The sequence below is a fragment of the Theobroma umbraticum genome, unplaced genomic scaffold (assembly GCF_002168275.2).
Source record: "Theobroma umbraticum cultivar Fairchild unplaced genomic scaffold, ASM216827v3 scaffold_2.0, whole genome shotgun sequence".
Lineage (NCBI taxonomy): Eukaryota > Viridiplantae > Streptophyta > Magnoliopsida > Malvales > Malvaceae > Theobroma > Theobroma umbraticum.
In genome coordinates this window covers 2,103,436-2,113,567 of record NW_018397277.1, presented here as the reverse complement: position 1 = coordinate 2,113,567, position 10,132 = coordinate 2,103,436, and the positions used below count along the sequence as shown (strand labels likewise).

Below are 10,132 nucleotides of genomic sequence, written 5' to 3'. Positions count from 1 at the left end.
TGATCTAGAAATCAAGAAAACTTTCTAGAGATTACTTAGACAAAACTCTCAAGACACAATCAATCAGATATAATGGTTGACAATCAACGTGAGCAACAAATTCAAGGACATGTAGTTGATAACCGATCATTGAGGGATTATGCTATTCCATTAGTCTAAGGACTTCATTCAAGCATTAGGAGGTTGACAATTCAAACCAATAATTTTCAGATTAAGTCAGCTATCATTCAGATGATACAAACATCAATCTAGTTTAGAAGTTTATTAAACGATGATCCCAATACACATCTTCCTAACTTTTTAGAGATTTGTGATACCTTCAAGCTCAACATGGTCACTGATGATGCTATCCAATTAAGGCTTTTCTCTTTCTCACTACGGGATAAAGCCAAAATTTGGTTGAATTCTCTCCCCACCGATTACATCACTACTTGGGATGACCTTACACAAAAGTTTCTAGCCAAGTTTTTCCCCCTTGCCAAGACTGCAAAGATGAGGAATGATATTACTTCTTTCATGTAGTTGGATTTTGAGTCTTTGTATGAAGCATGGGAGATGTATAAGGACTTGCTTCGGAGATGCCTGCATCATGGTCTACCCAAGTGCCTACAAATGTAAACATTTTATAATGGTTTGTTGAAGGTTACGCTTGACCTTGTTAAAAGGCAAGTCGTAAAGGTTACACTTGACGTTGTTGAAAAGGTAAGTGGATAATGAATTCAAACTCTTTGTACTATCAAGGGAAATGATGTAAGCATTAGAAGGCGAAACCTCTATAAAAATCTGATTTAGAACTCTTTACCTTTTTGCATTTTGCTTACTTGTTTCATACTTTGTTTTTGTTATCTTTCTGCTGTACTTTCAAAGTTCTTTTAAAAAGGAAGAATTTTTTAATTCATAACCAATTCACCCCATTTCTTGGTTACTTTACTTTAAGCCTATCTTCCTAATAGTCATTTAGTCAATCAAGCTACTGATCTATAAAATAAAAAAAGAGAAAGTAACGTGTGATTCATAAAGACTTCGTGAGTGAATATGGAGAAATGAACAAGCCAAGGGGGAAGAGTTTTACAATAAACCATAATTTGCAAAACAACATGATTATCATATAAATCCTTTCACTAGCCATAAATGCATTTGATAACTCTGAATGTATAAAATATAATAAGCATATGCAAACTCAACTTAAAAACATTTGCAAGGAGATAAAGGAAGGCAATCCTTAAACCTTCAAACTCAATGTCAAACAATCAAATCGATAATGTATCATTCATTTAATAAATCGTCTCATCATTTCTAGATAGACACAATGATCATCAATTGCCAATCATATGCATCACAATATCCAATATACAAATAATGCCTCAATAAATGCCATTACCCAATTAAAGGGAGAGTGAGTTCTTTTACCCAACTTGTCCCTATGGTATTTTTACCCCTACACTAGGATTTATAAGAGGGAAAAAGTGGTATGATGTCGAAGTTGACCTTGTGATATTCTTATCCCCACACTAGCTTAAGTTCTTTTAAATCTATGTAGATTCTTCTAAACTAATTTACCAGCTTAAGCTCATTATTCTACAAATACCCATGTGTAGAATATTCATAAGCCCATCATTTTTACCTCAGGTGAGCTCTAAACAAAGAGAAAATCCATCTAAGTTCCTTAGTTTGTAGAAATCAATAAATCTAGAGTAATACACAATATTTTAGAATTAAACCCAAGTTTTAAAGGTTTCAAGAGTAAAAAATATCACTTTTACTTTTAAAACACAAAACCAAGCTCAAATCTTTCAAAACTAGTGATTTGAGTGAAAAATAGGTTAAAAGAGCCTTAGAAAGGAGAAAATACCTTTGAAAATTGGCTGAGAGCTAATAACCCTAATTGAAAGTAAGGTATTTATAGTTTAAGGTGTGAAAATACCTTTTTATCCTTTTTTTTTTTCAAAAATCAACATCATCTATCGACAAATGAGGTTATCTATTGATAAATGCCCTTCAAGTTTATTTTGAAAGCTCTAAGGTTGTTATCTATCAATAGATGCTGCGCATCTATCAATAGATGGGCCCCGTCTATTGATAGATGATGAACATTTATCGATATATGTTTTTCTATTTCTTTTAAAACTTTTTTAGGATTGTATCAATTGATAGATGAAGAACATTTATCGATAGATAGACTCTAGTAAGCAAATATAAACTTAAAAACTTGTCTTTTTAGACTTCTTTTTCCATCAAAATTTTCAAATCATCTTAGTATCTCAAAACACAAACTTTCACAAGTTTAAAATTTAGTTTAAAAGCTCACAACATGAGACATACATGCTCATTTAAGGATTTCCTAACTTAACATTTTACATTAAGGTGGGACTTCACAAGTTTTGACCACTAAACTAAACAATTATGAAATGTTTGATTATGCTTTAGAAGTGAAACTTGAAAATATTTGGAAACTTAGTTTTATTGCATTGAGTTTGGAAGTGTATTTTATAAACACTCTTCAGTTTAGCTTGTTCCCCCTCCTCACATTTGCTCACAAAGTTTTTGTGACTCACCTATTAGTTTTCTTATTTTCTTTTCAAATCAGTAGGCTACTTGGCTCGCTAACCTTCTAGAAAAGCTAGTTCTATTGGTGTTGGTAGGCGATCGATAAGGCATCTAGTAGGTGTCAGCCTTTTACCTTTTAGTTGTACTCATTTCGTTTCATTTGTTTGTTAAGGATTTGAATTCCATTTACATTTTGTAATAAATGTTAGACCTTCACTTTTTCAATAGATTGCTTATACTTTGATATTTGAAAAGTATTTTGCTTCAACACTTTAAGCACGAAAATGTGCAAACTGATATTTTTGAAGTTTGATACATATTTATGTATATGTTTATACTGTGATGCATCCCATGGTATATATTTGATTATTGGAATTTGTTTGTTTTTTAAGCTTGTTTAGTTTGAGTGAGACCTTTGCATTAGACCCTTATGCTAGTCATGGGCCCAAATTTGGATTGTGTGGAAAAACTATCTTGATTAAGGGCAAGAGAGTGAAGAAAAGGGTTTTGTGGTATTTTTTTTAGAATTTCTAACAACCGGTGACACCACTGTTGTTGCCGGTTGGAATCTAGGTTTGGAGAGGTCAGCCTTATGAAAAAAAGGTAAGATAGAGTGTGAGGAGAGCTAGAGAGAGAAGGAAAAATGAGATAAAAAAAATTAAATGTGTTTTAAATAGCCCTACCAAGATGACATAGTTTTGGACAAAGGGAAAAGAAAAAACAGAAGAAAGAAAAAGAAAAGCTGCGTCAGTGCCATGCCAACATTATCATGGGTCTACATTTTCAACTCAAAAGACATGCTTGATAGGTGGAGGAAGGTCCCTATTTATAAATCCAAGATACACCCCATCTTTTATTAATATGGGATCCATGACTTTCTATCCCATCCAATTGTATAACACTTTTGTTGCACTAACACTTTACCCATAAATGAGAGAGACCCTTACATTAGTCTTAGTCTACCTCAACCATAATATCTCTCATGGTGTCTCACATCAGTGAAGATTTAAGTTTATTTTAATATCACTTATTACGGGTCCACTTTTTCAATCCAAAAGACATGCTTGATAGGTGAAAAAGACCCTTATTTATAAATCCAATATACATCTTACCTCTTACTGATATGAAATTCGTGGTAAGCATTATGTGGCATCATCTAACATGTTAGCACCACATTAGCATTGTTAATTGCTAATTTAGACAGAGTTACTTATTAGGACCCAATTGTGCACAATGTCAAAGAATATAGATTAAATCAACCAAATTTTGAGTAAAAGGACTAAATTGAAAAAAAAACACTATACTCTAGGGACTTCCTGAGTACTTTAATCTATTGGATACATGAAATATTTTTCATTTAAAAGAATAGTAACCAATAAAAATTGTATAAGTCTAGAAGGAATTTTGTTTCTTTTAAACTTACTTGAAATTTCTTTTCAGCTCAACTTTGAAAAAATTTCTTTATTATTAAAATTCTTCAAATTTTAATTTCTTAAAGAAAATATTAAGAGCACAACGCCATTTTTCTTTTCAAGAACAAAAGCTCTAGTCAAGTAAGTACATCAAACTTTTTTTTTTCTTGAAATTGATAATGCTAAAATAATATTAAGTTCAAAGAAAAGAAATTTTCTTTGTGTATCAATTGGACTTGCATTTTCATGTAAAGCGCATATAAAGTTTTTTTTCCCCTTAAAATCAATAATACCAAGATTATATTAAGTCTAAAGAAAATAAATTTTCTTTGAATATCAATTAGACCTGCATTTATGCTCAAATAAATAATCTTGAAAGCACATTTTTAATTTGAGAAATACACAAAAATCTTAAGTAAATTTGATTTGAAAATCACAATTAAAGTTTTTGTCGTTTCAAAATAATGCTATATTTAAGGCTAACATTATTTATAAACTAAAATTAATAAAAATATTATATTTATATTTAAAATTTTTAATAAAATTTTGTTATGTACCAAAAGAATTAAGTATTTCCGTAAAATAAACATTCATTTTGTACCAAAACAGTTGATTAAAATCTATCACTTATATAATTGAATAAGAATTTGAGCCAAGTTTGCAGGTTTGGACAACCACAGGCTCCATGAGCAGGTCTTTGGGCTAATGGTACCATGAATTTCCCTTGAAAACAGAATACTTGCCTTTGAAAAAGAAAGAAACAAAAAAAGGAAACAAGCATATTGCCTTTGTCACAATGATAGGGTTTTTGTCAGAGTGAAATACAATTATTGAACAATTTTGGTCCATTTGAGGTATGAGAGCCCATGTTGGATTGCACACACAAACCCAACCGATAGAAAGTCCTTTTGAGTCAAATCAAGCCATGTAGATGAAAAAGAAAAAAGTTGGTGCCTTGAAGGTTGACGTTTGAAGTTTGTTAAAACTAATATGAAATACCAAGTAAAATTTCTCTCTTTGATTATTTTTCTCTCTCAATTAGTAATAGAGTATGAATTCATTGTTCATATCTAATAAGTAATGATTTGAGTCATTTACTTTACAGTTATCACTCCAATAGATTTTTTTACAAAAAAAACTCATAAAGTTGATTATCGACCACGGCTTATACAGAGAATTAATGTTGAAAGTCTACACTTCGTGACTCTAACATAACGTCATGTATTTTATATTGTATATTGTATACTTAATCTATAAAATCTGATAGTTTGACATAAAATACATTGAACTAATTGGTAAATTAGAGAGAACTCAAACATGTTTGAAAGTACAAAAATAAAAAAAAAACCGTAAAAAGGTAATGAGATAGCTCTTTCACCATTGTTCCTCTACTTATTTTTTGTCTTGAAAATGGGTTAATTATGGTCAAAAGTATGTAGTCATCACCATATTTGCAATTTAGTCAATCACTATTCAAGAAAAAAGGTTCAAAAACCATTGCAATCAAAGTTGATTTTCTTGGGTCTTGTATTCAATACAACAATTTGCTTACCAAATTTGATGGAAACCTATTTGTGGATGAAGTCTTTACGACTTCAAACACCTTTTGTTTGATAATTACTAGGGCAAAGAACTTGTTTGACCAAATTGAATTGAGAAATTTGATATGGCTGAAGAAAAAGAGGAAGTAAGTGATGATGCATTTTTCAAACACTTTGTAAAGTGGTCGGCTTGAATTATAGTGCCAGCAATCTTTGAAATCTCCTCGTTTTGGGTTGGGACTTGGAAATAATCTAAGGATTTGACAGTCAATTTTGTCAAATGCTCCTTTTATTTTTTTTTTCTTTTTTTCTCCTTTTTGATAATCTCAATGCTCTTCTAAAAGGACTAAACCCTTTTTCTTTCAATTTTTTCTTTTAAATGGTAAAATATTCAAAAAAATTTTATATCCTACAAATGAAAGATTCTCAAAATTCAGTTTTTACAAGTATTGTTATTATGAACGGCGAAACTACTTTGGAAATAAATAGCACGACATTATTTTTCGAAAAATGTTAATCAAATGTCTATTGACATTAGTTACAATGATATTTATAAAATAAAGTATACAACTAATGTATTATGTCTAGTTGAATTTAATGAAAACAATATTTTTTTTTCAAATAGTATTTAACTAACTTTGATTAGTTCTATTGACACTCGTTTATTAGAGCTTTTTCTTTTTGTTTTTGTTTTTGTCAAACGCAATTCTCACTCCTTGTTAGGCCCTCGCACAACGGTTCACATCCAATTTGGCTCATGGAAGAAGACGTCTCTCTTTCCTCTTCTGAGTCATCTTACATCTACAACATACCTCATTTTGCCACGTGTAAACTTAAAGAGTAGTCACGAGGCTTCAAGGAGTGGGTTTTAAGCTCAAACAGGTTTCCAAAAGAAATCCCAAATTGCCCATGCGTGTGAGTAAATCTAAAAAAAATAAAAAATGCTCTTTAACATTTCTACCAGACTACAATAGTGTAAACAGAAAGAAAAAAAAAGGGGTTGGTAACAGATTTGAAGAAAAGGCAGAAGAAGAAGATGAATTTATAACAAATCCCCATAAAAGGGTTAGACTTTGTTTTTTTTTCTTGAGTCTTTTCTAACACAGAAAAAAAATTAAGAGCAAAAACAAATAGGACTAGTCTCAGTTTTTCTCTTTCTTTTTGAATAAAAGGTAAAACTTTTGTGAAACACAACAACAACAACAACAAATGCTCAGTCTCAGAGAAAGAGAGAGATAGAGAGAGATATCCACAAATTTTCTGATAATTCTACTTCCTCTATTTCAGGGCACAGAAAAAAAGAGAAAAGATGTTGAAGCAAAGAGAGAGAAAGAGAAGGGTGCAAAGAGGGCCGTGTGCAATGCATAGGTCATATTCTAATATATCTTAATGGGCATCATGATCAAACCTCGCCCACTTCAATCCTCTGATGCATTCACACCTAGGAATCATGTTGAAACAATCGTGATAAGTCTTTCACAAGTTACCATTAGAAAGGATGTCACCACAACATCTCATCCTTTAAAAACATTCCTGTAGACACCCCATCTTGTCCAGAGCGTCTCACCAAAATAGGAAAATAATAATAGAAAATTTTAAAAAGGAAAGACAATAACAAAGATGAAGATGCAAAAATTGAATTTGATTTTTCTTTGAAAACCAAAAAAATGTAAATAATAAGATTAAAATCTTAATCCAACAATTTTCAAAATTTGATTTTTTTTTAAAAAAGGGAATGAAATCCTAAACAAAAAATGGGATTAGCCAAGTTTTAGAACAGAGAGAGAGAGAGAGAGAATAAAAGAAAAAAAATTAAGGAAAAAGCTTTCAGCAAGTAGATAAATTTTGCTTTTTGTGGTGTGAGGGAGAAGTCGGTTATGGGGAAATTTAAGGGTTCTAATTAGACCTATTAATGGGCTGGCCCATTTTTAATTAAAACCAGGGTGGTTGGGTCACAGAATTTAGGCCCATATTAAAATCGGTCATAAATGGGTTAGCCCGTTTGGGTTAGCTGCTAACCCGAGTTGGTGCAAGGTAGCCCAGTGAGCCAAAAGAAAAAAAATTAAACTTAAATCTATTTGGCTAAGTCTTGTTTACTCTCTCTAGTCAAAATCCGCTTTCTTAAATCCCTATCCCTATCCCCATCCTGGATTTGTGACTTTGACGTCTGGCCATCCCCATCCTCATCGGTCGTCGCCCATCGACCCTCACCCATCAGCATGACGGCATCGTACCTTCAGCCATTTAGCTGCAAAAGGTCATCCGTTTAGTTGGTGCCTCCCTCAATCCGGTCATCCCCATCCCCATCAGTCATCGCCCATTGGCATCGTACCTTGCCACCTTTAGTTGGTCACCAATTTGACACTCCCGTTGCACCTTCAAACTTTCCTTCGGTGCTAGCTACCTGCCTATGGTTCTTACTCCTCAATCCCCATCAGGACATCCCAATCGGCCATCAGCATCGTCGTATCGCACCTTTTGCCGGTCACCATTCTGGACTCCCCATCGGCCAGTTCACCTTGAAAGTCTTCGACGCTAACTAGTAGCTACCTACCTATGGGCTACGGTTCTCAACTTCTCACTTCACATCTGGTAATCCCATCCAACCATCTCCATTAGCCATCGACATCCCATCTTCAGCTGGTCACCACTCCAGCACTCCCTATCGGCCATCGCACCTTCAAAGTCTTCGGTGCTAGTTACCTACATACCATTGCTCTGAGTCTTCTCCGACAGCCCAAGTAAGCTTGATCTGTTTTTCTTTCCTTTTATCCATTGTTTTATTTTATTACTATTTTATCTTTGTTTTTCCGTGTGTAAGTGTGTTAATGAAAAATGAAGTCTGAAAGTATTAGTATCACGTTTTGTATTTTGATATTTTGAATTGATGTTTGATAACATATTTAATTGTTTGACTTGGCATTGGCAAGATGAATAACTAAAAGGCAGAAGGGAAGACTGGTTTTGATATTACATGACCTGGGAAGATGAATAACATTGCAAAATTTATTCCCCTTTGCTTTTAGGAATCTATTTTAAATCATATATTACATATATAAAAATGTATTTGTAATAGATATAATCAATAAACATTGTTGTTTGTTGGTCTAAATTTTTAATATTTTTTAATTATGTTTATGTTATTTGAAGGTGATGGTTATGGATCAATCAGTTGAAAATTGTATAAATTTGGATGATGATGTGAACATTTTGAATGAGAATGAAATTCTCTCCCAATTCTATGTATCCGAATCTGAGCAATTGAGTAAGAGGGCAAAAAAAAAAACTTCAAATGTTTGGAATTATTTCACTAAAATAGGTAAAAAGCAAGATAGAGTAGAAAGGGCAACTTGTAATGGTTGTAAAACGAAGTATAAGGTTGACCCTAAACTTGGTGGCTCTAATTATGGCACTTCACATTTGCGTCGTCACATTAAAGCTTGTAAATTCATTTCATATTTTAATCCACATTAAATGCTTTTGGATTATGAAGGAAGATTAAAGGCTAAAAAATTTGATCCTAGAATTTCCTGTTACATGATTGCTAAAGCCATAATTAAGCATGACTTGCCTTATACTTTTGTTAAATATGATAAGATTAAAGCTTGGGCTAAGTATGTAAAATCTAGATGTAGTCATGCATTCTAGAAACACTACTGTATCTAATGTCTAGAGAATTCATTTGAGAGAGAAATAAAAACTTAAATAAGCCATGCCCAAGGTACCTAATAGAATTTGTTTAACTTCTGATGTATGGACAGCATCTACTTCTGAGGGCTATATTTGTTTGACTGCTCACTTTGTTAATGAAAATTGGAAGTTATGTAGCAAGTTACTTAACTTTTGACGTCTGCCTCCTCCACACACTGGAGTTGAATTAACTACCATTGCATTTGATTGTTTGAAAGAATGGAGAATAGATATAAAAGTTATATCTATTACTCTAGATAATGCTTCTACTAATGATAACATGCAAGCTATCTTGAAAGGCCATCTTCATTTGCAAAGTAGCTTGATTTGTGATGGTGAATTTTTTCATGTGCGTTGTTGTGCTCATATATTTAATCTTATTGTTCAAGAAGGCTTGAAAGTAGTCAACAAAGCATTGATTAAAATTAGGGAGAGTGTGAAATATGTAAAGGCATTAGATGGGAGGATGAAAAAGTTTCAAGACTGTGTTCAACACGTTGGTATTGATGTAGGTGTTGGGTTGCATTTAGATGTGTCAACTAGATGGAATTCAACATATTTGATGCTTGAAAGTGCAATCAAATATCAAAAAGCTTTTGCTAGCCTTCAATTTGTTGATAGAACTTATAAATATAATCCATCTAATGAAGAATGGGGAAGAGCAATGATAATTTGTGAATTCTTAGAGCCCTTTTATGAGACTACAAACTTGATATCTGGTTTAGCTTATCCAACTTTTAATTTGTATTTCATGTAAGTTTGGAAAATGGAATCGATTTTTACTGAGAATTTGCATAATGAATATGAGGTTATCAAGGATATGTCTCAAAAGATGAAAATGAAATTTAATAAGTACTGGAAAGATTATAGTGTGGTGCTTTCATTTAAAGCTATTCTTGACCCAAGGATGAAGCTTGATTTCTTAAAATTTTTCTATTCTAA

The 10,132-nt window shown here is 32.3% G+C and overlaps 1 non-coding gene across 1 annotated transcript; it reads right to left on the bottom strand.

Annotated features, from left to right (window-relative positions):
• Positions 1-489: 489 nt before the first annotated feature.
• On the bottom strand, positions 490-596 carry LOC149526340 (small nucleolar RNA R71). The gene has a single exon (XR_016352111.1). It is a non-coding gene; the product is annotated as a small nucleolar RNA R71 (small nucleolar RNA).
• Positions 597-10,132: the final 9,536 nt, after the last annotated feature.